Consider the following 27906-nt stretch of genomic DNA (forward strand, 5'->3'; position numbering starts at 1 on the left):
CCCAGGAGAGCCGGGACCGGCAGCCTGAGGTCTGTGTGCTGGGAGCTTGCTGAGGGAGCGAGGGGGGCCAGGAAAAGGGACGAAAGATGTAGAGGAAATTGGCGAGGATACAGGTGAAGCGTCTTGCTTTTGTCCCCAAGGGGCAGCAAGCAAGCCGTGGTGATTTTACATTTGCAGCTTATTAAAAGAGGAAGGAAATAGACATTTTTACTGAGCACCAACTATGTGTCAGATGCTGTGCTGTGTCTTTCCGTGGGATTGAAGGACACAAGGCAGGTCGTGGTTTGACTCCCGTTGTACCACCGGTCAGGAAATAAGGCTCAGAGAGGTTAAGAAATTTACCCGAGTTTACCCAGCTGGCTGAAAGAGAGCCAGAGTTGCAATGCAGGCTGGCGTGACTCTGAAACATGTGCCTGGAAAATGTAACCGCATTTTAAATAGGTTTTGAAAATAAATAAAGGAAAAAATTCACGCGTAGTTTAACTATCACCTCTTCTAGTATTTAGTGTATTTCCTTCTGGTGTTTTTTTTTTGTTTCCTTTGGTGACCGTATATATTTGTATAATCTGCAATTTACATAATTATAACCATAAGAGAGTATGGGCTTTAGCAGAGAAGTAAGAGGGAGAGAAGGTCCCCTGAGCTGGGGCCACAGATTGATTCTCAGCAAAATGGAAACCTGGCTTTGGCCGTGAGCCATCTTTTCCGTAATGAGGTTCCCGAAGTGGAGTTGGAAAAAGCCAACTGGGGGGAATGGACAGGCAGAGAAGACCCTTGCGTTCCCTCCTGGGTTGGTTTTGCACAGTTAAGTGGTAGAATTTTCCTTTTAACTCACTTCCTTCTTGCTTTTGACAAATGGGAATATTTGTACCATTTTCCCGAATGACCTCCTCTCCTTGGGGTAATGAGAAAATGAAAGTCTTTGCTAAGTGCTTTGAGATATTCAGATATAAAAATGGAGAGCAGAGTGTTGTCATGGGCCTTTTGCTGCCAGGGCGCTTCATAAAGAGGAAGTACAGCTTGTGGGGGTGAAGGTCAGCGTGGGGATGAAGGCCATTGCTGGAACCAACGTCTCTCTGGGCACGAGGGCAGGGGCGTGCGTGGCCGGGTACAGGATGGGCCGGGTTTCGGTGGAGCCTCTGCTTATCCTCCAGGTTCACACTCCAAGGCCAGGGTGACCCAGCTCTTTTAGGCAAAGCCCCCACCTCGCCTAGAAGCGTGTGTATAAATGATTCGATTCATGGAAAGGTCTCCCTCGGCCCCCTTCTCCCCCTCTGGCTTCGTAGCTTCTCCCCCTCTGGCTTCATCGCGTCAGCCCAAGAATAACAGGGCGGAAGAAATACTGTGTCACCTGTACAAGTAATAATGTTGAAGATGATTTCGAAACATGGAAAAATGTTTATTACGTGAGTGAAAAAAACAAACAAAACACCGAAGGCCAAGTGAACGCCATGATAGAAACTATATAAAAAATCACAAATGTGGATGGACAAAGCTTGGAAGCTAATCCTCCAAAATGAAAATTATAGCATGGGCGGTGAGACCACGGTGATTTGTTTTTTATTTCACAACATTTTCTTTAAATTCCCCCTGTGATTAAAAACCAACAAAGCCAACGTGGCGGCCCAGTAGGGAGCCTGGGGAGGGGGAGGGGGCGGGGCAGCGCCAGGCGTGAGGGCGCCTGCACCCACGGCCCCCGCAGGGTGCTGAGCTCACCGGCTGTGCCAGCCACAGAAACCTATGAGATCTCCAGAAGCCGAGGCGTATCGGTGACTCAGACCTTCGTGTTATGCTGTTCAACAATAGCTTTTGTCCTTTGCCCAAAACCCTAGGCCAGTGTGTTAAAAAAAATTATAAAATTATGAGATAGTTTGTACTTAACTTACCGGCCTGTGCCAGCTTCGGGTGCTTTATTTATTCAAGGTGGGGAGGCAGGGAAGGCGGGGTGGGGGCGGGGGGCAGACAGAAAGGAAAAGAAAAACAAGGTAGAACTCGGACAAGGCCCAAGAAACGTTTGAGCCTCACCAACAAACTTTCTTTTGTTTCCCCGGTGGGGAGAAAAAAAGAAGGAGGAAAAAATGAAGTGGGCCAGGTTGAACCAAATAAAACTCCTCACGTTTTGTACATGGGGCTGCTTCTTGCAGTGGGTTTTGCCTTTTGTTTGTTGCATAAGAAAGCTCCTTTGGGAAGCTCATCTCTGGGCCAGAGCCTGATGAAGGTAGGACTGGAGGGGCCTGGGTGGAAAGGGCTGGAGCAAGGACAGCCAGGTTGGGCTCTGGTGACCGTGGGTGTTTCGCTTGGCTGTTGTGGCCGATAATGCCCAACTGCCAACAGCCATTGCCCCCACTTCTAGTTGGGTTTAAGTACAACTCCTACATCCTGGTGTCCCGGAAGCAGCTCTTAGCCCGTGGGCCTTGGAATTCCTTGTGAATCAGGAGCAAAAGGTGCAGTGCCAGGTTGGACTAGAATGTCCACTGGAAGACATTTTGAGGACGAGATTCAGGAAGAAAGACCTTGGGCGGGTAGAGTGGGGAGTGGGCGCGTGTGGGTGATTGTGCGTGGTTGTGTGGTTGTGTATGACTGTGAGTGCGTCCGTGTGTGTCCCCTTAATCACTTTTTCCCCCAGTTGTAATAGCTGGGCTGAACAAAACCTATGGCGGCCTTATATATATATTTTTTCCCGTATCACCTTGTCTTGTCTCCCTGGCCCCAACGACGCCTCCTAGTGAATGAACCTGTCAGGGAGCCTGGACCCTGGGCCGATTGGTGAGTCTTTCTTCAAGATTAGTTGAAAGGATTTTGTGGGAATAATCCAGGGTCTTTGGCCGCTGTTTGACCAGTAAGAGAAGGCAGTCATCTATCTATCTATCTATCTATCCATCTATCTTTAAGTTTATTTACTTATTTTGGGAGAGACAGACAGAGCACAAGTGGGAGAGGGGCAGAGAGAGAAGGGAGAGAGAGAATCCCAAGCAGCCTCCATGCTGACAGCTTGAACCCACCAAGCCGTGAGATCATGATCGGAGCCGAAATGAAGAGTCGGACGCTTATCCGACTGAGCCACCCCAGGTGCCCCAAAGAGCAGTCTCTTAGGTTAGAGGCAAAGACACAGGTGGCCTGTGGTGGCCTGGCCTGGAACTCAGCTGTCCGCGTCTGAGGCCCTGACGGGGCTTCCAGCCCTGCCTCCCCGTCTCACCTTGTCCAGGCCATGTTGGGAACAGATTTGCGGTGGAGCTTCTGAGGCTCTGTGGGCTTTCACGTGCCTTCTTGATCTTTCCGTCCTTGTGATCGTTACTGCGAGGAAGGCAGTACAGGGGTTCTTGTGCCAGATGAAGAAACTGAGTCCCAGAGAGGAGAGGCACCTTGTCCACGATCGCACAGCTAGTCCGTGACAGATGTGGAACCGGGACAGAGTTTGGGGCCATTTGGAAACATGGTCGTCTCCGCCAGTGGCTTGGGGCAAGGCTGACGGGTCCCAGACGAGGACTTCTGCTTTCCTCCTCTTCCGGTAAACAGAGGGACCCTTTTGGAGCATCGGACGCTTTGTGGCTGTGGTTGGAGTGACTGGTCTGGTTTTAGGGACTCTGTTGAGAGGAAAGAGCCCTGGATGGTGAGCCAGGACAAGGGGCCTTCTAGCCCCACCTCTGTCGCCCGTGAGCAGCCATAAGACCTCAGCTTTGCCGTCCGTGTACAGAATGAGAGGCTGGCCCCAGTGGTTCCTCGTCTCGTCCCCCGTCAGGACAGCTGAACTTCCTGCCCCGGTCCAGCGTCCCCAGCTGTGCCATGCAGCAAACCCTCTCCGACAACCTGTCAAACCAGAGGCGCCAGTTTCCTCAGGGCTCCCGAGAGCTCCCTGCCCCTTTCTTATGCCAGGGAGAGCCTTTGCAGGCTTGTGGAGCAGTGCCCCCAGCCCATGCCCCATGCACCTGCTCATTGATAGCTGCGTGTCTGAATGTACCTTGTGTCAGAGCCCTTTGGTTTGAACTTGCTGAGTACTGAGAGGCCGAGACGTGAGGAAATTACGAGCAGGGGAGAGACGTGGTACCCTCTGACAAGAGGCAGCTGTGGTGACAGGGGTAGGCGCCATGCCCAGGGTGAGCGCCATCTGGGCAGGAGGCCTGGCTTCCAGCTGTGGGGGCTCCGGAAGGGCAGAGACTGGGAGGAATGATTTTGAAGGCACTACTATGGAGATTAAGGGGATGAGAATGTAAATCTCAAGTAAAAAGGTAATTGAATGTAATAGCAAACACTGCTCGCTCTATGTTAATTTTAGCTCTTCCCCTGGATACAAGGCGCTGTATTAGTGTTTTATTACCATTTTGTTTGCACTAATAAAATAGTAAAATTTATTTCAAGGAAGTTGAAGGATGGTTTTACAATGCAAATTTGAAGAAATTGGACTTTTCATTTATGCCTCTGCTATTTTAAACCCTGACGGGTGTAAATTAGCTACAGGGACCGAGCAGACCCCACTGATGGGGACTTGGGAGGCGGGAGCCCTGGCAGAGGTTCCAGACTAGCTCAGAGCAGAAAGTAGACAGTGTTCTACAGAGAGGCTGGAGGGGCACAGGGGTCTGACTGGGTAGGACGGGGAGGTGGGCGAGAGAGTGTCAGGCCCAGAGGACTCTGGTAGTAGACGAACATGTACGCACTGAGCCTACAGGAAGACCCACGTGGCCACAGACCTCAGGGCTGTGTCTTTATCCTCTCTGCCCTTTGGCCTCCTTCCTGTCTTGACATTGAGCCTCGATTAACCAGGTGACTCCTCAAGGGGAACTCAGCAACCTCTTCCTTCTGAGCCTAGAAAGGAGGGGTAGACCAGATGTCACACACACACACACACACACACACACACACACACACACACACACACCCTTTCTAAAGGGGCTGAAAATTGAGGGGAGCAGTAGGAGTGTGGAGGAAAAGACCCTGAGCCTAAAAGGAGCCAAGAAAAAGCATCCCCAGGCAGGAAACCAGCCCAGCAGAGGTTCCGACACGTGTTCCCCTTGTCTCTTCTTCCTTCTGACCTGTGCATTCTTTTTTTTTTTAATTTTTTTAATCTTTATTTTTGAGAGAGAGAGAGACAGAGCGTGAGTGGGGGAGGAACAGAGAGAGAAGGAGACACAGAATTCGAAGCAGGCTCCAGGCTCTGAGCTGTCAACACAGAGCCCGACGCAGGGCTCAAACCCATGAACCGCGAGATCATGACCTGAGCCGAAGTCGGACGCTTAGCCGACTGAGCCACCCAGGCGCCCCTGACCTGTGCATTCTTAAGAAACAGGAAGCAAAACGTTTTTCGGGAAGCCAGCATCCCTTCAGAAGAGTTGGGCCCAGTGGTCCCAGGTGCGGTAGTAACGAAAAGGCTGGAGAACCGAGCCAAAAAAAATAAAAATCCAGTTGTCCGAGTTTTAGGGAAGCAGATGAGGGCACAGGAAGGTGGAGACGGGAAGGAAATAGGTGATCGGAGAGTTTCATTTTGAGTTTTGGGTGAAGAATTCAGGTTGACGCTTGTTTCATCCAAACCGGTTTGTTTATCTCTGAGAAATTATCAGCAGCAGTGGCCCGAAGCGATCCACTGGGGGACCAGCTTCCAAAGGGTAGGGACCCGAACAAGTGTACTGATGTCTGGCGAGGCCTGCAGCGTGTATTGCCCAGGGTTCTCTGGCCGCCTGCCTGATGTGGGGGAAACGGTGAGCTGGTGACACGGGTTTCCAGCCCCCACCCTCGGTTTTGTGGGTTTTTTGTCAGTGTGTTCTCTCTGCCTTGGTCGGGAGTGTCGTGTGTGTGTGTGTGTGTGTGTGTGTGTGTGTGTGTGTGTGTGTTTGATGCAAAGATTCAAAGTGTGGATACTGGCAAGACTGGAGCTGAGAAACTGAAGCACATCAGAGATGGCAGAGGCAACCGAAGATTTCCTTGGCTGCAGACGGCGTGAGCTCTGGGTGTTAGCGCGCTGTGGGTTGCAGGGAACTTGGCACTGGAGCAGAGGAGGGTGGGCACTCTGCTGGTGGCTTTTCTAGTGCCTGTGGGGTCACGTTTGGAGCAGACTTGGGTGCTGGGACATCTCCAAGGCTCAGGCCTCCGGCCGCAGAGCCGGCACCCCATGTGCTTCTTGCCAGGGCTGGAAAGTTCTGCATCTGGGCCTCGTGGCTTCCTTTTGGATGAGGGGTCTGCAGGTGGCATTTCTGGGGATCTGGGGTTCGTGCAGGAGACGAGGGACTCTAGGCCCAGCCCCATAACAGGCCAGGAACCTCTTGTCCCACTGCGGGGTGAACAGGAGGGCCTGGTGGCTGAGGGGACAGAGCGGGAGGACCTAAGCCGGCCGAGGTGGCCCCGGCGAGGACAGCTTCGAGAGGGCTGCTGAAACAAACCAGAGATGAGGACATTTAAAAGTGGTGCGACTTTTAGCGTCTGAAATGGTTTCCGATTCTCTGAGAGCGGGGAGATGCATGGCTGTGTACCCAAGGATTTAGAGAGTGCATCAGGCAGAGGGGGGTTACACTCCGGGGGGATTTCAATCCAAAACTGTAATTACATCAAGGAGCAGACGGAAATGGGAAAAGAGGATTAGCGGTGTGGCCTAGTGATGGAGGTGGCTCCAGGGGCACCTTACTTAGGCCCCGCCTCTGTGCCAGCATCACAGCCAAGGTGGCTCCCCCCGGACCACCCCGGGGCACAGCCGGGACCCTGGGCACCTCTCCTCTACTTGTCTACTTGTCTACTTGTCTTCTCTACTTGTCTACTCTTAACTGTCCCCAGGCCACCGCTGGAGAGCGGAGGCTCTTCTGTGAAACTCCAGGACTGCCGCCCGCCCTCTCTGCTTCCCCCCGGGGCTGGCTTTCACACGTCAGCTCCAGCCTGGATAGGAGGAAGCTCCATGTGGATCGATTTGACTTTCTTTTCGGCATATGCCCGTGTGTTCGGAAGAGGGTGACCCTAGAGGACACCGTGGATTGCTCTCCTAGGTGGTCGTGGTAGTTCCCTATCTGCGGTTTTGTCCCATTTGGTTTGGCTGGGCCGGTGCCTGCGGCCTGGTCCGTAGCACCTCTCCAGCGGCCCTTTTAACCGGAAGAAGAGGCGGCCAGAACTTCTAGGTCTTTGGCCCACAAGCCTGTGACCCTTCCTGTCATCCTACTCAGCCCCCCGGGGTGTGACGGTGGCATCCCCAAGTATTCCAAACCCTCGGCTCACCTTTCTCTTCTCCCTGCCCCCCTTCCCTGCACCTGTCAGCTGTTTCATTGACTGTCTGGCTTGGCTGCCGCCCATCCTACCTCCCAGGCCAGCTCCTCCCCCGCCCCCCTCCCCCCAGGCCCACACTCCCTCCCTTCCTGTCTCTGCCCACGTCTGTCTCTACCTGCCCGTCGCCGGCACACCTGAGGATCCGAGGCTGCCTAACGGAGCGCGGGGATGGTTCAGGGTGTTTACCAGACAGCAGGGATAAGGTATTAAATCCTGTTGCTGTCTTCCCAGGGCCAGGTTCCTCAGATGGTTTTCCAAATTCCTAATCTCGGTGCCCACATCCCTGCCCAGCCCATGTTTGATGGGAGCTTTCCTTTCCGATTGAAGCTGAACCGAGCAGGATCTGTCGTGAGGCTAGGTCTGGCTTCCCACCGGTGCAATGATAACATGGAGGTCCAGCCCCTTCCTCTCTGGTTCTTCCTTCCTCCCCTCTTTCCTTTCTTTGGGCATCTTAGAGAGGGGGGGGGGGGGCAGGATTCTGCCTCCAGGTGTTCTAGAGCCTTCTTGAGTACCCCTCTCCCCACCAGTTTTGTCTGGAGGCCACCTGTTGTAATGAAGGGGAGGGGATCCCAGAGCGGGCTTGGTGTCCGAGGCAAGGGGGATCCCAGCTTGAGGATGGTCCGAGATGGGAATGAGCAGGTGAAAGACAGCCCTTCCGAAGGACGTCGTTAGGGTTCTTCCCACTCAACGTAAAAATGGCCAGTGTGGAGTTTCGCCCACGATGCTGAATGCCCTGGCTTGCCCCAGGAGAGGGTCGGTAAGGCAGACCTGTTCCTCCACGGTGTCTCTGCCTTGGTTTTGGAGATGCAGCGCTAGGGAGGAGGTGTGCTCCTGTCTGGTGCTTGGGGCGGACACGTGCCCTTGGCAAGCTGGCCTAGCCTCCGGGGTGACAGGAGGGCTCAGACACTTTCCGGTGAACAGGGACATTTAAGCGGCCGGTGATATTTCTGATGTGGGGCAGAGGCGGCTTCCAGGGGGTCTGCCCTGCTCTAGGACATCTGGGGCTTGTCTACCTTTCCTGGGAACCCTGTCCCCATCTTCAGCCTTCTCTTTCAGAAACTAGGCTAAAAGAGGCAGATGAGTTTACCCTCTCCCTCTGCCCCCCTCCCACCACCAAGGCTGGGAACTTTCTATGAGAGAAGGAGCAAGATTCTGCACCAACTGTCTGATGTTTCACCAAGGGTGGCAGCCTGGGTCTACCCTTCCAGGGGTTGGGGGTACCTGGGACTGATGGATGTGTCCTTTCTCTGAGCTGCCATGTGACCTAGACAGACTTTTAATTTCAACTTCTGTTTCCCTGACTACAGATTCCCTCCTGTGCCCCTTCTCCTTCTTCCCAGTAGTGGGCTTTTGGATTTCACAGAAGCAGGGGCTTCCTTCTCTCTCCAGGTTGCCTCACCTCGTTCCTGCCACAGGTGCTCCATGCCTACCCATGCCCCCCCCCCCCCCCAAGTTGCCTGGGCAGTCACCACTGTGCTGGGCTTTCCTCCTCTCTCCCTTCCTGAGCTCAGGGCATGGGCAGGAACAGAGGGATCTCTGGGACCCAGTAGAGAGGAGTTTGCAGGGCTGGGGACACAGCAAGGAGTGTGGTGACAGATGGCACGCTGGGTCCTCAGCCATGATGCTCACCATCAAGGCTTCTGTGATCATACAGGCCAGGGCTCCTATTTTATCTGGGGGTTTCCTTTTCCTACAATGTATCGGGCAAGGATTTAGAAGTGGAATAGACAGAAAGAAGGCCAAGAAGTTCGGAAGATGACAGTTGGGCTGGTGGGAGGAGGAGGTGGAGGAGAAGGAGGAGGAGGGGGGGAGGAGGAGGAGGAGGAGGAAAGAGGTGAAATTAATTCATTAGAAAAACTTGTTTACTGGCTTTGCTTAGGCGCCTCCATTTTAAAAGTCTACGTTTACAATAAGTCGCTAATTAAAATACAAAATGAAGCAACAGCTATGTTTTTTTTTCCCTTACACTTTAATTGCATGATTTTTTGTGATGTAATTTCTGGAAACACCCAGTGTACCTCACAAGGCTGATTGTTTGATAAACTAGAAGCACCTGAAACCAACCCAAAAAATAAATATATAAATCCAAGGGAACTTAAGGTAGATTGGCAATGACAGAGAATTGCAGACAGCAGGGAACCAAAAATCCATAATAATAATAAGAAAAAAAAAAAAAAAACCCTTCTAAGGTAAGGACATTTATCCTCCTTGCCCCGAAAGGAGAACCGTCTATGCCTCTCAGGAGGGGGGAAAAAGCTGAAATGGAAACCCGACCACGACCACGGAGGGTAATCGCTCCCTATTCCCCACCCCCTGGTTGGTGCTATGGGAAAAAAAGCAAAAACGACTTGGAATCTTCCCTAGTTCCATTTCTACCCAGGCTCAGTACTTGCTGGGGCTTCTTCTTTCATCACAGACCTTTCAAGGGGATTCTGTGTGTCCCCTTGTTCTGAGCCTCAATGCAGTCCCAAGAGGGAGGCAATGACTGTCCGCCCCCCTGGGAAAAACAAGCCTCTCCATGCCCACAGAGGGAAGACAGCATGTCCCAGGCTTGGGCTGCTAGCCCAGAGTTCCTGGCTCTTCTAGAAGGTAGAGGGAAAGGGTGGTCCACGGTAAGAATGGTGTGCGTTGTCTTTTGCAGACAGCCCCATGGCCTGCCGCCTTCTTTAAGATGCAGACCCGGGTGGTGATTGCAAAACTGCTGAGAAACCTGTCAGGAACTGACTCCAGGGTGGGGCTGGGAGGAAACTGGATCCCGCTGCTGGCAGACTGGCTGCTGGAGAATCCGAGGCCCAGCATCGTCTGTGGGCCCCGGGCCTCCCAAGCGTGGGCATCTGGGCAGTGGGAGCGTGAGTCAGAGGGGGCCCGTAACCACACTGCCCTCTCTTTCTCCATCCACAAGCTAGAAGCCCAGTTGGCCAGGCATCCCAGAGATCTCTCTTTACGCTCCCCACCGAGGGAGGAGGATTTGCCTCTTTTTAGGGCTTTTAAAAAAACATTTTCTCCCTGATTATCACTCATGCTCATGGCTCATTGGAAAAGACCAAAAAAAAAAAAAAAAAAAAAGTGTGAAGAAAACAATTTAAAAACATGTAGCGTGGCCATTAAAAGCATGGGTTAGGAGAACAGAGGGACCTGGGTTCGAAACCCAGTTTTGCCCCCCGGCAGTGTGACTTTGGGTAAGTTCCTTAAGCTTGCTGAGTCTCAGTTTCCCCATCTGTAAAGTGGGGATGATGATCGTGTGCATCTTGGATTCACTGTGAAGATCCATATAAAATATCGAGCACCGAGCCTGGCACACAGCACGCGTAAACGTTAACTATTTTCGTTATTATGGTTAATAGTGATTATTCCACTGCTTTGAGATATAGTAGGCTTTTAAATTTTTTATGAAGAATTTTTTGTTTTTTTACATCGATGAGACTCTCTGTCTAACCCTGCCCCATCCAATACCGTAGCCTCTAGCCACATGTGGCTTTTTAAACTTAAATTAACTGAAATCAAGTCAAATAAAAAATTCAGTGCCACAGTCAACAGCCGCTGTGCACTGCAAGGACTCCGGAGCCACATGTGGCCAGCGGCTGCCATACTGGACAGCATTCTAAACAACAGAGTCATCTGGGGTTTCCTGCTTTGGGCCAATGTGTGTTAACGGCTGCATAATAGTTCATGATGGGGCTGAATCACCCTTCTTATTGGTGTGAGGCTTTGTCCCTGGGTGTTTGGAACATCTTCCGGGCTCTGATCGGGCCTGCTGGGGTGGCCCGGCCCCGCACTGGTGCTGTGGCGCTCTCTGATTGGTGCCAGGCAGCAAGGGGTTCTGGGAGGAACAGAACCTTGCCCGCTGATTGGCTCCCAGTGGTGGTGCCAGAGTGAGGGGCGGGGCTCTGCTTGCCCCCAGTTGGCCCTGGCAGAGCAGGAGGAGGCTGCCTCCCCCGAGCCCCCAGTGTGTCCCCTCAAGCTGGCTCTTGCACACGGTCACCTCACAGGGCACAGACCAGGGAGAGGAGGACGTGTTGGAGGTAGTAAAAATGAGCACTAATGACCCACCCTCCAGTGACCTGAGAGTCCCAGGTGTCCCTGAGAGCCCCCAAGGACCACCCCCTAGCAGGAGCCCCCCCAGGGAGCAGCGGGCAGCCTTCCTTGGTGGGGACTGAATGCCTTGGCTGGGGGGCCAGCCTGCTCAGGCCTCCAGATCCTAGTGAGGGTCTTCAGGCTTCTGGAAGGGCCCCGAGTAAAGATGGCTGCGAGGTTGCAGGGCAGGGGTGCTGGGGATCCCAGGTCCAGGGGCAGCTCCAGGAAGACCTCGCGACGGCAGGTGACCGTCCTGTCACGGGTTGGTGGAGTGAGTGCATTGGGGTGCTGGGGTGATGCCGGGGTTGTGGCTCGAGCCTCTTCTCCAGAGGGGCCGTCCGCGCCTTCCTCACGCGGCTGAGGGCAGGGCTCTGGGTGGGGGGCTGTGGGCAGGACCGCCTGGGGAAGTGATCCCCGGAGCAGTGGGCAAGACAGAGAGGGAGCGCCAAAACCGGACCTGCTGATGTGGCCCTTTCTGCTTGCAGCGGATCATAAAATATGGCTCAGATTTTCATTACGGGCTCTATCGATTATCTTCTGGGACGGATGAATTATAGAGAACATTAAATTTTTTTTAAAAAGCAAGTGAGAGAGGAAATATCTGAATGAGTTTGGGTGGTCGATGGCAGAAAGGGCTGAGCCACCAAGCTTGCTGTGGCCTCCGTCTCCGAGCAGGGTGAGGACCAGACCACTCAGGGCAGGCAGCCTCTGACTCCAGCTTTCGGCCTCCCTGGAGCTCCGCCGGCCTGGCCTTGGCCACAGGGGAGACCTGTGCTCCCCTTCGCGCCCCTCGCCTGTTCCCCGTCCCCTCCAGGCATCTGGCTAGCTTCTGGGAAGGCAGACGGTTGGGCTGTTTGCAGGGTTCTGACCCGGAAGTAGGACCTTTCCCAGGTCTTTGGGCCTCTCTTGCTGGGAGGTGCTGCTGTTGTCTGGAGGTGGCCGCCCGGGCGGGAGGGAAGGCTCGCAGGGCCTTCTCTAGTCAGGGCTGGGATGGGGACTCCTGAAGACTGTGACCACCTGGGCCTGTGGGCCACCTCCACTTTTCCCTGCTCCTTGTTCCTCCCAGCTGCAGTCACTGGCTTTGGAGGATTTCTGTTTTCCCTTTGGAAGCTTGAGAAAAACATGTCTGGGTCCCACTGCTGTGCATTTCGGTCCAGTCTGGAAAGAGGGCCTCCCGAGAGCCCGTCTCTGCCTTGTTCCCTCCCCAACCCCTCCCCTTCCCCTTCCCTTCCCACGCGGTATCGTTTGAAGGTGCCACCCAGGCCTGGGTTCACACCGCTTCTGAGTGGGTGACCTTGGGTGGGTTATACCCCTCTCTGAATCTTACGTCCTCGTCTATCCAGTTGAGACGATAGCCCCCCTCGTTGGGTTCTTGCGATGATTATACATATCGATGTATTAAAATCCTTAGCACCTACTGCTTAACAAACATCGGCTGTTATTTTCCTGGACTGTGGCGGAGCCTGGAAACCCTACCCCCGCCTTCCTTCAGCCTTTTTGATTTAGTATTCCATTTTATAGACAGGGAAACTGAGGCACGGGGAGGTGAAAGTCGCCGGCCCAAGATTACCTAAATTGTAAACAGCGGAGCCTGGATTCCTACCGGGCAGTCCGGCTCCAAAGCTTGTACGCTAAACACCGTGTGGCACTGCCCCCGTGATCTGGCAGGGTGACGTTACGTGTGTGTGCCTGCGCGAGTGCTCTCGCACGAGTCCCAGCAGCCCTGCCCTCCTGGTGGTCTCCGGCCAATCCCTCCTCCCGACCCTCCCACTTTATGTGGTTCCCTCAGGTCATTGGCGACCCCAGCATTTTCTGGGGCCCTGCTCTGAGTGGAGTCTATCTCCCTACCCCCACGCTGTCCTCCCCGTCCCGGCTTCACCTAGGCTGCCGTGAAAAGGTGGTGGTTTCCATGGATATCCGTCTCCCTCTGGCGACACGCCCTTTTTTGTATAACTCTGTTCCCTAGAGTTGATTGTTTTTGGCACACAGCTCTGTAAACTCATCCAACAATTAAAAGGGGGGAGGGGCGGAACAAAAAGGAGACAGTGACTGGGGTGAGCGATACGCAGGAGGGGCTCCTGGGGCGTGGGTCCCCTCTCTGTCCCCGGTCGGCAGCAGGACGGCACCTGAAGCGCAGAACGGCCGCATAACCCGCTGGCCGGGAGTTCTGCTTGCTGAGTTCTGAGAATTCACAGAACTCCACGTTTCCTTCCATTTGAGCTGTGTTCTTGCCCCATTTATTTCTCCCTCAGCAGTCAGGGGGCCCATGCGCGGAGCCAACAGCAGCGATCTCCGGAGGCCACCTGAAGCCCTGAGATGCCAGCTTGGACCAATTTGAATATCTGCTGCCCTTGTTTTGGTTAATTGTGTATGTGTTTGCTCTGTTTGTGTACCATCAAATACCTACTGCGTTGGGCGGACCCGTCGTAGGCCGTGTGAGATCACAGATGAAAAATGCAGTGAAAAACATTTTCGTGCCACAACACATCACGTAGGATTTTTGTATTAAGATGTGGATTTTTTTATTGTTTTTTTTTTTTTCTTTCCCCTTTTCCATACAGCCCGAAGTTGGGCAACGTACACGTCTGTGTTTTTGTTTTCACTCCGGGTGGTTTCTGAAATCTGCTCATTAGGGCTTTGTCCTCTCCGCGTCCTAGCCTGACCTTCTACCCCTTTATCGTCTCTGGTGTAGATCTTTCTACAGCGGAGGTCACCTCCTGTTGTCTTCTCTCCCCTGGGGACGATGGGTGCCCTGGCCACACCCATTCACCCAGGTGCAAACTGGGCTCCCCAGTCCCTGTTTCTCAGTCCCACATCGCCAGGCAGACGGGCATTGCAGGTGGTCTCAGTGAGGGCGAGCCAGCAGAAATCCATCCTCATGGTAAAGCCCTTTAGCTTGCCCCTTGTCTGGAGAGAAGAAATGGAAGCCGTCCCATTCCCACAGAACCTCATGACTCAGAGTGGCCCTCTTCTGGTGGCCTTCTTGTCCCTGTCTCGCCAGATGACAGCAATGGGCTGCTCAGACCCCTTCCCCCTCCCGGAGGCCATGCCCGCAACTGGGACCCCATTTACCAAGTAGGTTCAGGGGTTTCTCCTGCCGACCGGGCACCTCACCATAGGCCTCACCTGCCCCCGTTCACAGCCCAGCCAGAAGGAAACACCTAAGCATTACCTTCGTCCTCCTTTGTGATCTCTGAGTGCTTTCTGCTGGCTCTCGGGGGGTTGATGGAGACCTGTGTGGGGGCAGGAGGACTGAGATACCGGAGGGGAAAGAGCATTAGGTGTGGGTCAGTGCTGAGACCAGGGGTGGGGACAGAGAAGAACTTTGAAGTGATTTGGGCCCCGAGTCCGGGCCTGGGCTGTGTGACCTTTGGCGAGTCACTTCATATCTCTCTGCGCCTCCCCTCCCTAATCTAAACATGGGGCCCTAATGCTTCCTACCTCACGTTGTAAAGATTTGGCGAGATCACAACGCGTACGATACTTAGCGTGGTGCTCGACGAATAGAAGGCATCACGTAGGCCTGCCGGCAGATGGGGGTGAAAACCTCTCAGCTGCTGTGCCCTCCACTCCCGACGTGCTCTCTGTCACATAGTAGGAGCTCCGTCGATACTTACCGGCATCCTCTGGAGGAGGATCGGGTAACCGAGCGGTCCCCATGAACCTGAAAGTTGCTCATTCGTGGCGCTAATGTTGGAGCGGGAAAACCAAGGTGCAGGCTGTGCTTAGGGGAACCAGAAGGAAGGGAGCCTGAAAACAGCCGGCGAGGTGTTCTGTCGCTGGAGAGGGATGACGCTGTGCCGGGCCCGTCTGATCCTGACACGAGATCAGGGACTAGTTCAGCTCCACAAACACTTACGCTGCCCACTGTGGGCCAGCTGTTGTGCTAAATGCTGAGGACGCAGAGATAATTAGGACCTGGTCTCTGCCCTTGAGGAGTTAAAAACCCAACGGCGGAGACAGACTCGTGAACAAATTACTTTAGTCCAGTATGGATTTAAATGCCACAATGAAAGATGTGTGAGGAGCAGAGCAGAGAGGCATATGGCCTGTTTGGAGTGGATTCTGGAAGGTTACCTTGAAGAGGTGTGGAAGAAGAAGGTGGTGGTAGTCGAGGACATTGCTGGAGCACCGGTAACACCTTGCTCATCTCTTGGGGATGACCCTCCAGCCCTGCTGGGTAGGAGGGAGAAAGGTGTCCTCTCCATCTGTGAGGAAAGGGGGGCCCTAGGGAGATCATGTGGCCTGTCCCATGGTCCACGGCAAGTTAGGTGGCCGGACTGGGGCTCAGACTCACATCTTCTGATTCTCGGCCCAGTATTATTTCTGTACCTACACATGGCTTCTCACCCCTTCACCCTGGAGCTGCTGGCCAGAGAGCTCTGTCTTCTGGGCTCTCCACCTACTGACCGAGATTCCTGCTGTTGCCACGGCCCCCGGGGCCTGTGCCGTGGGAGGGCCCCGACCATGGCAGGCCCCAGGGCCTGTGCCCTGGATTGGTAAATAGGTCAGGCTGCTTGCTTGGGGACAGTCCCTGAGCAAGGCCACACCTTGGCAGGGCTGGAGGATGGCAGGAATGGGGAAGACTGAGGAGGAGGGGGAAGAGGAGGCTAGGCCACACCCTTTATTCAGTTGCTCTTGCTTTGCCAAGGCGAGAAGCTCCCTCTGCCCAGGGCAGGCCCCTCCCTCAGCTGGAGGAGGCTGGACAAGGGCCCCACCAGGGCCTGGGACACCCTGGTCCCCTGTGACTGGAATCCCCTTCTGAGCCAGGGCAGAAGAACCCGGTACGGTTCACATGCCCATTTGCGTGTGGTCAGACCCTGGTCTTTCTCGCTCTTTGCCAGAAGTCAGGGAGGTGGGAATGTTTCCCTTGACCTTTTCCCTGGGAAAGGTGTGTGGCCGGAAGGGGAGAGTGTGAGCCACCCGTAGAAGATGCTGGCTTTTCAGGTGGGGCAGGGGTCGTTCTGACGGGATATTGGAATAGAGTCGTCCCTCCCCCCCCCCCCAGCAGAAGAATGTTCTGGGGGCGGGGAGATGTAGGTGGTCTGAGGCACCCCTTCCTCTGGCTTGGAGATACTTAGCTGGTGGGTGGGTTGCCCAGGGCTTTGGGGGATCCTGGACCAACAGGCAGGGGAATGGCAGAGCCCAGAGAGTAAGTCTCCCTGTGGCCCTGAAGTTCCCATTAAAGTGTTTTTTCCTCTTTTTTAAAGAAAAAAATATTCCCAAACTGGAAAACAAAGGAAATCCACTTCCCCCAAATCACACGAAACTCACATTAGGGGCCTGGCGGGAATCCATGGAAACCAGGAAACCCGCTGTTAACCCTGTATGGTGCTGACGGGTGGGGTGGGAGCGGGGCGATCCAAGCCCAGGGCCACTATCACTGGCCCATCCCTGTGGCCGTGCCCCAGAGCAGAGGTGGGGGCAGCGGCTGCTGGAATCTGTCACCTTCACTGCCCAACAGCCCCTTCCACTGGCCCGACCTTGGGAGGCAGGAGAGGAGGGGTTCGTGCCCTCGAGGGAGGCTCGGGATCAGAGGGCTGGGCCATGTTGCAGAACCTGCCGGGTAACTGCCCACACCATGCCACGCTGTCGAGTCAGGCCGAGCCCACTCACACGCTTTGGGAGCGAGCACACAGGTGGTGTGGATGCCCCGGTCGGTCGAGGGAGAAGGAAAGGACTGGAATTTCAGCCACCCCACTCCCTGATGCCAGCCCCGTAGGCCCGGTGGGTGTGGGAGCAGATGGAGAGCCCCCTTGGAGTTTCCGTACCCCACTCTCACGCCCATCGGGCTGCACCTCCAGGCCTGGGAGCGTGTGCACGGAGGTCCGGTGCCGGGTTTGTGCTTGCACGCGCACAGGCTAATTTTTCTAAAAAGGCCAAAAATATTTACAGATTTGAAGTTGAAACGCAAACAGGAAAAGCCCTTTAAAAAGTGAGTGTAGTGGATATTCAAAACAGGAATCACCATGGAAACACCACAATATTTGCCTAAATTGACACAAAGGTTGCTGGTCGCAGGGCACCAACTTTCTTTGGCCACATTTTTTTTTTTTTTTTTGGCCCAACACCTATCACGAATGAATCTCAGCGGCCCCCTTCTGGGCGCGTGCACTCACGCTCTTTTCTTTTTTATGGGGTGCGACGGCGCAGTAGTAACGTGGACGGTGGCGGGGGGGGGGAGGGCAGGAGGAAAAGAGAAGAAACCAAACTGACCCATCCTGGGTAGCTGCAGAGACACCTGTTGATTCTGTTTTTAGAGACTCCCACAGGGCCACTGGGGGGTCATGGGAGCAGCTGGGAGCCGGCCCAGGGAAAGTCTAGAGGGAGTGGAGGTTGGGGAGCCCGAAGCTTGGTTCGGTTGCGTGGGTCTGATCTGGCTTCCGGCGTCAGCTTGATCCACCGTCAGGCTGACCTCTCACCCGGGGTGCCGAGCCTTGGGTGTGATCACTGTGTTATTACCTGGGGGTGGCATCGGATTGGCCTCTTATTGTTTCTACCTGTCTGCTTCTTTTGTTAGCTGTGACAACTGCTTTGCAATTGGCTAATAATGGTGCAAAGGGTGCACTGGTTGTAGGGTCAGACCTGGCCCTCACCGCAGCCATGCCGTCCGCCGATTGGCAGGCAGGGTCCGAGAATCTCTTAGCAGCGACTGCCGGATGGTTCCCTACGGCGCCGAGTGTCGGAACCGTGCCGTCTTGTCGTCCTGTCTTGAGGGGCCACGTGGGTCTCAGCGGGAGTCTAATAATCTGTTTTCCCTTCTCGTTCCGGTAGCAAACAGACCTCGCTGACTGAAGGCCAAGACCCCTTCCATCCCATCTGCCCTTCCGGCCACCACGGTTGTCAGCCCTCCCGTAGAAGGGGACCCTGCAGCTCCAGTGGTGCACAGTGGAATGGACTTTGGACCCCGGTCTCTTGGGACACAAAGGTAGCTGCTCCTGATTCCCAGATGTGTCTGGGAGATGTGGGTCGGGGCTGTAGGTGGCCGGTGTGGGGGTTCCTTGTTGGGAGAGAGACCCAGTAGGCCTTTCTCAGGAGGCTTCTGACCTGGATGGGGGTAGCTCAGGCACCCTAGGTGAAAGTAAGAAGACACAGGATTGAGGACGGAGCCCGGGCCTAGGAACAGGACACTGTATATTGGCCCTGGCTTTGACATTGACTCACTGCTTTCTCGCTTTCCCCACCTGTGATATAAACAGATTGGAATAATGGCCTCTAAGAATCCTGCCACCGAATGGTGCCAGCAGCACGCGGGTACTCCAGGGGAGGCCTAGAGTCCTTTCCGAACGTCACCTCTGGGAGCGGTGGGTCCGGTCCCTCTGGACTGCCACGCTGTCCGCAGGCTGCCACGCTGCTCTGAGTTCACACGTGACTTGCTGGGGGCTCTCTCCAGCCCAGGCAGGACCCTCCTTAGAGGAGAAGCCACAGGTGTCTTTTGATCCAGGCTCAAAAATCACCCCTCGCATAAGGCAGGTCACTCGTGCCAGGGATGGGTAGTCTATGAGGCTGCTACTGTCAGATATTTGCCTGCAGGTATCAGACGTGGTGGGTTTTTTTTGGTGGGGGGAGGGTGGCGGGTGGGGTTGACACACACCAGGTGCCTCACTACCTATTGGTCATTATTCAGTGTTCTCTTAGGATCCCAAGGGAACCAGCCCAGAGAGGTTGGTAGGACAGGGGCAGAGGTTGAGGGTCTGGAGAATGGTTGGGAGGGTAGAGGCCGCGAGCCACGCCTCCCGTGTGAGCCACACAGGATTCAGCGGCCCCGGCTTACCACCCTGCGCTGTCCCTCCCCAAGGGCGCCACAATCAGGCGTGTCTTGCCCCTCCCTCCATGGCCAGGCTCTGCAACTCTGGACTTTGAACTTGCAGGGAGGAAGCGCTTGGCAGCGATGGGTGCCTTGGCGCCCACTGGGGTTTGAGAGGTCCCCAGAGCTGTAGGCCTGCTTCGCGCCAGACCGCGTCACCTCAGGGACTAGCAGAAGCCTTGGATGCAGCCAGGGATTTGCAAATCAGATGTAAATGTGGCCCTGGGTTACTGTGGAGGAACAACTGTGTGGCCGAGACTCTTCTTCCCGGTGTCCAGAATGTGCTCACGCTCCAGGAGTTGGTGTGGCCACGTTGGAGGCGTGCCGCTGTTGTCCGCCGATGGCCGTGTCGAGACTGTCGGCAGGACCATCTTGCTGGGGTTTTGGTGCCAGCGCCTGCGTGTGTCTCCACTTCTGAGCTCTTCTTGCCTGACTCTGCTTCTCTGATGATCACGGGTCCTGGGAAGGCAGGCCCACGTGTCTTCGAGCCTCTGGCTGCTGGCCTCCCTAGCCACGCCTGGGCCCAGTGCACGAGCAGGTTGCCAAAGCGCCCGTGGAGCCCCCTTTGAAGGGGGAATGTTGCCCGTTCTGTTCTCAGTGGCAGGCTTTTTGTTTTCTTTGTTCCCTCGGCAAAACATGCCCATTAGTTTTTCCCTTTCCGAAGTTTCCACTCACTGTTGACTCCCAGGGGCCATGCCGGCATAGGGTACGGGCTCCACGCATCCCGTGGGGCTCCCGCATCCTGGCATCGGCCGTCTGGGGCTTGATGGTGAAGCTTGGGGACTCCGAGGGCTCCGAAAGGGAACGTCGCGGCCAAGCCCCGCTGCACTCACTCACTCCTTTCCAGGTACTGGGTTTGGCCGCGGGCCCATGTCGTCTGTGGCGGGGCTGATCTGTGGTCTCAGAGGTGCCCTACCTCAACTCACCAGAGTGCGGGAGAGGGGCGAGTCCACGCGGGCACCTGGTCCGCAGCCCTGTTCCCGTCTAGCTCAGATTCTACCTGTTTCTGGCTGCGCCACGTAAGATCTGGTAATGTTTATTCAACAGATCCTGAGGGCCTGGTGTCTGCCAATCGTTGGGGGTAGAGTTGGACAAGACAGCCCTGGCTCTCCTGGAATCCTGGTTGGGCAGGCAGACAAGAAACCCACAGAAAAGAACGAGGCCACCATTAGTGCAGAATGGACATAGGACGGAGTAGTGTGAGGTGTGTGGGCAGTCAGAGGAGGCCACTTTGAGGAGGTGAGAGTTAGCTGAGAAGGGAGGATAGGAAGTCGACAAACATCTGAACCATCTGAAGGCAGAAGAATATTCCACAAAGAGAGCACTAGTCTTAAGGTCTTGAGGTGGGATGAGCTCAGTACCTCTGGCAACAGAAAGAAGGTCCTGGTGGCCGGGAAGTGGATGGGGTATGTAGGGGTTAGTGAGCTGGGAGAAGCTGGGATTTTATTTTTTGGGTGACAGGAAGCCACAGGAGGGTTTCAAGCATGGAGGTAAAGTGATCTTGTTTTCGTTTTAAAAAGACGGAAGTGTGGGCGCCCGGGCAGCTCAGTCGGTTAAGTGACCGACTTCGGCTCAGGTCACCATCTCCCGTTTCGTGAGTTCGAGCCCCGCGTCGGGCTCCGTGCTGACAGCCCGGAGCCTGGAGCCGGCTCCGGATTCTGTGTCTCCCTCTCTCTCTGCCCCTCCCCTGCTCGTGCGCGCGTGCTCTCTCTCTCTCAAAAAGAAATAAGCATTTAAAACAAAATGAAAAAGATGGCTGGGGCTGCGGCGGGGAGAGTGGGTTGCACGGTGGCAAGGGCAGAGACCAAGAGGCCAGAGGGGAGGCAGCTGTGGCCGCTGAGACGAGAAAGGTGGAAATGGACAGAAGGGTACGGAGTCCGTGTGTTGAGAGGGCAGGTCCACAGGGTTTGCTGATGGAGTGAGCGGCGAAGAAAGGAGCCAGTGTCCTGGCTCCAGCTTTACAGACACCCCCTGTGGCCCTGCATCTTCTCCCCTCTCACGCACCCACCCTGATGGTGCCAAGAACCACCCGTGGCTTTCAGGGGCACTGCGTCTTGTCTTGTGGATTAGGGAGAAGCACCATCCAGGGCACTATGCTGGTTGCTGAGAAAGCCTGGCAGAGAGGATTAGGCATCTCTTGGTCGGCCGCATGTGGAGGGAGGGCCAGAGGCCTGCTTGTCTCTGGCACCGTTTTCGGTAGGGATTTCCGAGCTGGCTATCCTTCTGGCCCTGAGACTGCACCGAAGCCTGTTTTGTGCCTCTGCTCCACGAGTTCAGTGCCGGGTCTGAGGTTGGACCCAGTCCGTACAGTTCCTCTCACTGTGGCTTTAAATGCGATCCGTGTTCTCGAGGGCTGAGCGTCTATGGACCCTCTCGCCCGTGCATCCGGTCACGTAGAACCCAAAAAAAGGGTTTGTCTAAGGCCTCCTCCTCATTTCCATTCGGGCCAGCTTAACCTCCAGCCCAGTTTATGGGCAGGGATCCTAGCAATCTTTCCACGTGGAAAGTCTTTTCACAATCTACAGTGTGAGTTCCCGTAGGTGGCCTGTCAGATTTGACGTGGGCCACTGTCCCTTTTTCCTGGGCCTTTAATACAAGGCTCTACTTTCCCGGGTCCTGGTGTCACCTGCTCGGGTCAGGACGAGGCAGGCCACCCCAAACAGTGTGTGTGCTACACAGCCCTAACCCTGGAGTGAGCACGAGGCCGTCACAGCCGGCTGCGGGGGCCCCAGTGAGTTCTTGCCCATGTTGGCAACATATTCCCAGCCATATGGGCCAGCTCAGCCCTCCAGGAAAGCTCTGGAGGCTTGACCTCCAGGGGGAGTGACAGGAGAGAGCAGAAGGGCAGGCTGGGGACGTCTTGCAGGGGTGACAGGGATGTCCCAGGCGTGCAGCTGGTGCCTCTGCCTGGCTCTGAGGGGGTGTCAGCCAGCATCAAAATGCCAGGCTAAGGCAGGGGGGGGCATGTGTGGGTGGGCAGGCGTGTGTGTCTGTGCATGCGTGGGAGGCCTTTCTGCTTTCTGCCTCCGCGGCCTGCACTAGATCCGTGGCCTTCCCTCCTAACTGGACTGGACACTTCCAACTCCATCCTCCCGGGCTTTGATCTGATGTGGGGCTGGCCGCTCCAGACAAGCAGGGCTGGGGTCAGGAGAGGTGCTGGCTGAGGGGCCTGGGGGCCCAAGCCCTTTGCCACCCCTGGGTAACTTCATGCTCAGGAGGATGGCTGAACCGAAAGCCTTGGGAAGAGTTAATGATCCTTCTGGTTTCTATTCTGTGTGAGAATTGGGCCTGATCTTGCCAGCGCCCCAGCCCTGGGCCTTGTTCCTCGGTTCTCCCTTGTTCCCTGGCAGAGTCAGGAAGCCCCCGGGCCCCAGCAGGTGCAGACCCAAGAGGAGAGGGTTGGGGCCGAGCTGGGAGCTCCCGCCTGGCCAGAGCTACCCAGGGGCCCCTCTTCATTCGATGATGCGGTCGCTCCAAAGGAACAGCGGCCCATGGCTTTGGGAGGGTTAATGTCTTGTGGATGTGGACGAGGGCAGAAGCACTTCTGCCCTGCCTCTGTCCTCGTGACCTTGGAGCCTCCACACGGAGGCCTGAGGCAGCGGGTGTAGGGACCCTTGCGTGGCTGCCGACACCATTAGCTGCTGGCTTTCCATTGAATCCGCTCTGGGCAGGTTCCTCACCTTCCGCTCCCCACCCAGGTTTTCTCTCTGGTTTGGTTTCTTGGCCCCCCCCAGAACAGGCACCTTTTCTGCCCCTGAGCCTCCATGTGGTAGCCTGGGGTTGGGACCCCCGTGGCCAGGGTGAGTGGAAGTGGGAAGGTGTAATTAATCACTAGTTTCTTCTCCAGAAATGCTAATCGGGAGAAGCAATTAAAAGCAACTTTTTTCCCTTAGTAATCTGCGTTAAAAGCTGGTAATGAAGTTTAGGGCCGTCGTGACTCAATATTTCAGCTTCACCGACTCAAGTCAAAACAATCCAAGCCCAGGAGTTTGCCGGCAGCTGAGCTGGGCCCGGGCAGCAGCTGGGAGTCCCCGTTCCCTCTCCTCACCCCTCATCGCTACCCCCTGCCCTAACCCCGGCTGCTTCTGGGTAGCAGGCCCAGCCAGGAGAGGAGGGTCTGGGTGGCAGGGGGATGGATCCCCCAGGCCATCCCTCAGGAGACCCAGAACCGGAAATACATCTTTAGGGCAAATGATAGGACCTGTAAGAGGACCACTGTGTGGGGGCAGAGCTGGGGAAGCAGGGGATGGGCCTGGGAGGAGCCGGTACCTGGGAAGCCCCCAGGGCGGCCCAGGGCCCAGCCACAATGGGCTCTGAGTCTGAAGAGGCGGTGGTCCAAATCTTGACCTTTAACCTCTGGTCTTTCATGTGTCTTTTTCATTCATTCATCAAGCCGTACTGAGAGAGGCTGCGAACCAGACCGCAGCAGTGAACAAACCGGCCAAACTTTCCTGTGCCGCGGAATTTGCATTTTAGTGGAGAAAGGCAAATGACAAACGAGATAAAGAAATAAAGTATTTGTTGGATGGCCACGTGTGTCCAGGAGAAAACCAGCAGGTTTCTAGAATAGAATGGGGAGAGTGCATGGCAGGGGAGGGGGGGGCGGAATGGTTTATAATTCCGGGTGTGGCATCCGGGGAAGGCAGCGCTGAGATGGTGACTTTCGGTAGGGACGGAGAAGGTGAAGGAAAGAGCCCTCCTACTCAGTACTTGGGACAAGAGTGTTCCCACCGGGGTGAACGGCAAGCGTGAGCTCCCAGACACAAGAACAGCCTGGCTTGTTGGAGGACAGCTCGCTGGGGAGAGATGCTGTGGGAGGTCACGGGGGTCACGTTGGGGGGCCCCAGATCCTGCAGGCCTGGTAGCCGTTACCCCAAGTGAAATAAGAAGCTTTTGGAAGAGTTCTGGGTGACTTGATCTGATTAGGCACAAGCTCTTTTCATTAAAAAGCAAGACCCAACTGTCACCAACTCATCCTCTCAAGGGGACCCTCGGTGCCCCATCTAGGTGCATCTGTACTCACTGCCTCCCCGGGGTGGGGGGGGTGCTCTCTTGAGCAGGTGAGGGGAGTGCTGAGGGCGCCGTTGGACACCCCCCGCCCTAGCCTCCGCCTGCCCGTCCCCCAGTCCTCCTTAGGGAGCGGTTCAGAAACAGGCTCTTGTCACTTTAAGCAGCCCCCCGCCCAGCTTCCCTGGCCTGCTTTATCTGAAGTCCAAGCGCATGTTGTTCCAGGACCGATCCGCTTTAGCTAATTAATAATCTGACAGGAGCCACCCAGGGGATTAGCCGCTGAGCTGAGCTCCACCAAGCCCCAGCAAATGAGCCCTGTACTCCTTGGGGACGTGGAGGTGACTTTGAGGGGTGCAGGGAGAGGGGACCCCGGCAGGCGAGCCGTGGCACTGGGCTGTGCGGTAGTGACCACGGAGGGGAGAGGGCAGGCAGGGGGGCAGTGACGAACGAACAGAGCCTCTGGAAAGGAGGCTGCTGTCCTGAGATGGGCGGGAATGTCCATTTTCCCTTGCTGCCCCGTACAGTCCTGCTCACCTACCTGCCAGGTGTTAACCTGCTGGGAAGCGGGCTAGAGTTGCCAGAGTTAGCAAATGAAAATACAGGATGCCTGTCGTACACCTGAAACCAACAGAACGCTGTATTTTATGGCAACTAACTGGAATTAAAATAAAAACTTCAAAAAAAAAAAAAATACAGGATGCTCCGTGACCTTTGAATTTCAGATAAACCACAAATAAAGTTTTAGTGTAAGTACGTTCCGGGTAATATCAGGAGCATACACTAAAAAAGTAGGGAAGATTTCTCTGAAATTCAGATTTCGCCAGTCATCGTGCATTTTCTCAGACAATCCTGAGCGGGGAGGGCCGCAGGCTGCTGGGCTCCCTCCCAAGAACAGCCCAGAGCTCCCTCTGGAAGAGGTAGCACCCTTGGGGAGCAAGGCGGGGCCAGTGCCGAGTGACCTCCGGTGCCAAGTGCCACAGGTGGAGGAGGCTGGAGCAAAGGTCAGCTGCTTGCCCGGGTCTCTCACTTCTATTTGGGCCCAGGTGGCCCTTGGGTGAGTAGAGTGCAAATCTCCTTCGAAGGAGCTGTGGCTCCAGGCCGGGAAGCAAGTCCCAGGGCCGTCTTCCCCAGGCGAGACTGGTGTCTGGGAATAGCCTGGGGTCTCTCCAGAGGGAAAGGCCCGAAGTTCCTGGGGTAATCTGGGCTAGGTGGTCATCCGCCGAGGGCATCGATCTGCTCTGAGCCTCCGGAGAGGTCAGCAGGGATGGCCCACCGTGTGGGAAGGGCCAGGCCAGGTCAGGCAGGAGATAAGGGACCTCGCCTGCCATGCAGGGTCGCCTCCAGGTTCCAAGGCCTCTGGGCACTGAACAGAAATGCCCATCTGCTGACCTCTGCGCCCGCACCCCCAAGGCGGCCGACTAGCCTGAATAGCCTGGGCCAGTTTTTCCGGGACGTGGTGCCACGCAGTGGGGCCTGGGATGTCATTCTCGGCGCAGGGAGGGGTGGTCTTTATTGGAAGCCTTACTTACTATGGGATCCTTACTGCTCCCTCTCGTGACCCTTCTCACCCCGGCTCCGTTCCCAGTGGTCAGGGTGCTCAGGGCGGTGAGAAGGGCCTGCTGCCAGCTGGTGGTTGTCCAGCCTCCTGCAGCCAAGGGGCCCGATGCCAGGCAGGCGGTGCCCCCGAGGTGGGAGCTCTCTCACTCCTGCTGCGTCCTCTAGGAGTTAACAGCATCCTGTGCCCTCAAGGCCTCCTCTCCCCCAACCCCTGGGCCACCCTCCTCCTGGCCTTTCCCGGCACAACCAGCAGTGGAGCCTCGTGGTGGGAGCAGAGGGGGCTGGGGGTGCCAGGCCGGTGGGAACCTCTTCCGCTTCCCGAGCTCTCAGCCTCTTCCCCAGCGTGCCCGGCGGTTTGGCCCTGTTTCGCGAGCCGTCTGCTGCCCGTGCTGCCTCTGACCGACATCGTTAGCGTGGGTATTTATATTTCATTAACGACATTAAGCCCAAATGGCATTAAAAGCAAAGCTGGTGATAAATAGCTTATTAATAAACAGGGAGTGCTCCGTGCTGCCTGGCCTCTCCCAGCCCCGGCGTTAACCCTTGCTGCCCTAGATAATCATGTTTCATCCCCAAGATCATCCCCCTAAGGTGGGCCGGGAAGCGCCAGTCACATGTCGGAGTTCTGGCTCCTCAGAGGTCAGTGCCTTGTAGATCCCGTGTGGGCCAGTTTGGGATCACTCAGGCCTGTGAAACGTGGCCAGACCCCTCACGGCCTCTAATCGAATCTCCATTGCCCTCTCTCTCCTTCACTAGTTTTGATTCTGGGCTGAAAATTTCAGGAAATGTGGCTTTTCTAGACTGTAAGCTCAGACTTTCCCCATTACCCTGTTGCTCTGACTGAAAGGAGGCTCACGGAACATTTGGAATCAAAAACGATGCAGGGTGCCTGGGTGGCTCAGTTGGTTAAACGTCCAGCTTCGGGTCAGGTCATGATCTCACGGTTTGTGAGTTCGAGCCCCGCATAGGGCTTTCTGCTGTCAGCGCAGAGCCCAGCCTGCCTCGGATCCTCTGTCCCCATCTCTCTCTGCCCCTCCCCCAGGAGCGCTCTCTTTCTCTTTCAAAAGTAAATAAAACATTAAAAAATAAAAACAAATAAAAAGTAAAGAGCAGTGCTCATGAAAATGATAGTAATAATAATAATGACAGCAATAATCTCAGCTGGCGTCTCGAGCGCTGTGAGCAGGTCTTCTACTGGTCGCTGCCATGCAGCAGCTCTGGAATGTTCCCTGAGACCCCACGGGTCATCCAGCTCAGGTTCATTTTTATAAGTGGGAAGCCAGTGCCCAGCAAAGGGAATGCGGTTTACCAGCTGGAGCCCACATCTCACAGGTGCTGCCACCGGGGCATCGGGTGGCTTCCCCAAACAGGGCCCGATGCCCTCGCCACTCCTCGGCCTCCCGGACCCACCACGGCTTCTCAGCTGTGGCCCCAGCCTTGCTTGACCCTAGCTCCTTGCCCTTGGGATTGTGCTATTCCATTCCTCGATGCCTGGGGGAGCGTGCCTACACAGGCTGACCACCTGGAGGGCACAGTCATGCACCTTGCAGGCCACTCCCCCCGCCGCCAGGACCCAGAGGTGTCAACGGAGAGCCAACCGGCAGGGCGGGGTGGCGGGCGGTCTGTGGTACCACAGAGGCCCCAGCGAGCTGGAGCAGCTTCTGTGTGGCGCCCTCCTGGGGCAGGGTAGGGGGGACCAGCCAGCCTTGATTGTTTGGGCTTCTAAGTTCGTGTTTTTTAGATACAGAGTCATCCCTTCACACTTGCAGGAAATAGGGGCAGACTCAGCCCTGGGTCCCCCACCCCGTCTGCCCTAGCCGAATTGCTTGAAGGCCGAAAGAGAAAGTGGAGTCTTGTCTAAACTTTGGCTCCGTTTAGACCTCTCCCCGCTGCAAACCTGAACCTGGGTTCTCTTTGTCGCCCCTGTCCCTCTGGGGCTCTCTGAGCCCCGGGCCTGGCTGAGGGGGAGAAGGGGCTCTCGGGGTTTTGCAGTATAGAAGGGAAAGGTGGAGGTGGGATGTAGGGTGAAGATGTCGTGTCATTTTAAGGGAGGACGGGAGTGGACGGCGTGTCGCCGGAACCATCTGGTTGTGTCTGGTGAGCACTTGGGGAAGACAGAGAACCAATTAATCAGCAGGACTCCTGCTGCCTCTGCCAGGAGCTTGGACTGCTTCTCCCATCCCGTTCCCAAGCTAGGAAGGAAGTTTGGAAGCAGTGGCCAT

The 27906-nt window shown here is 55.6% G+C and overlaps 1 protein-coding gene across 1 annotated transcript in view; it reads left to right on the forward strand.

The window, feature by feature from the left end:
- CASZ1 (castor zinc finger 1) overlaps positions 1 to 27906 on the forward strand; it is a 148237-nt gene that overhangs the window by 14613 nt on the left and 105718 nt on the right. Inside the window, exon 2 of the mRNA XM_019461360.2 lies at positions 18085 to 18238. The gene's annotated coding sequence lies outside the window, so the exon portion shown is untranslated. The remainder of the gene's footprint in view (positions 1 to 18084; positions 18239 to 27906) is intronic.

This window comes from Panthera pardus, unplaced genomic scaffold (assembly GCF_024362965.1).
Source record: "Panthera pardus isolate Hobbes unplaced genomic scaffold, ASM2436296v1 HiC_scaffold_11, whole genome shotgun sequence".
Taxonomy (NCBI): Eukaryota; Metazoa; Chordata; class Mammalia; order Carnivora; family Felidae; genus Panthera; species Panthera pardus.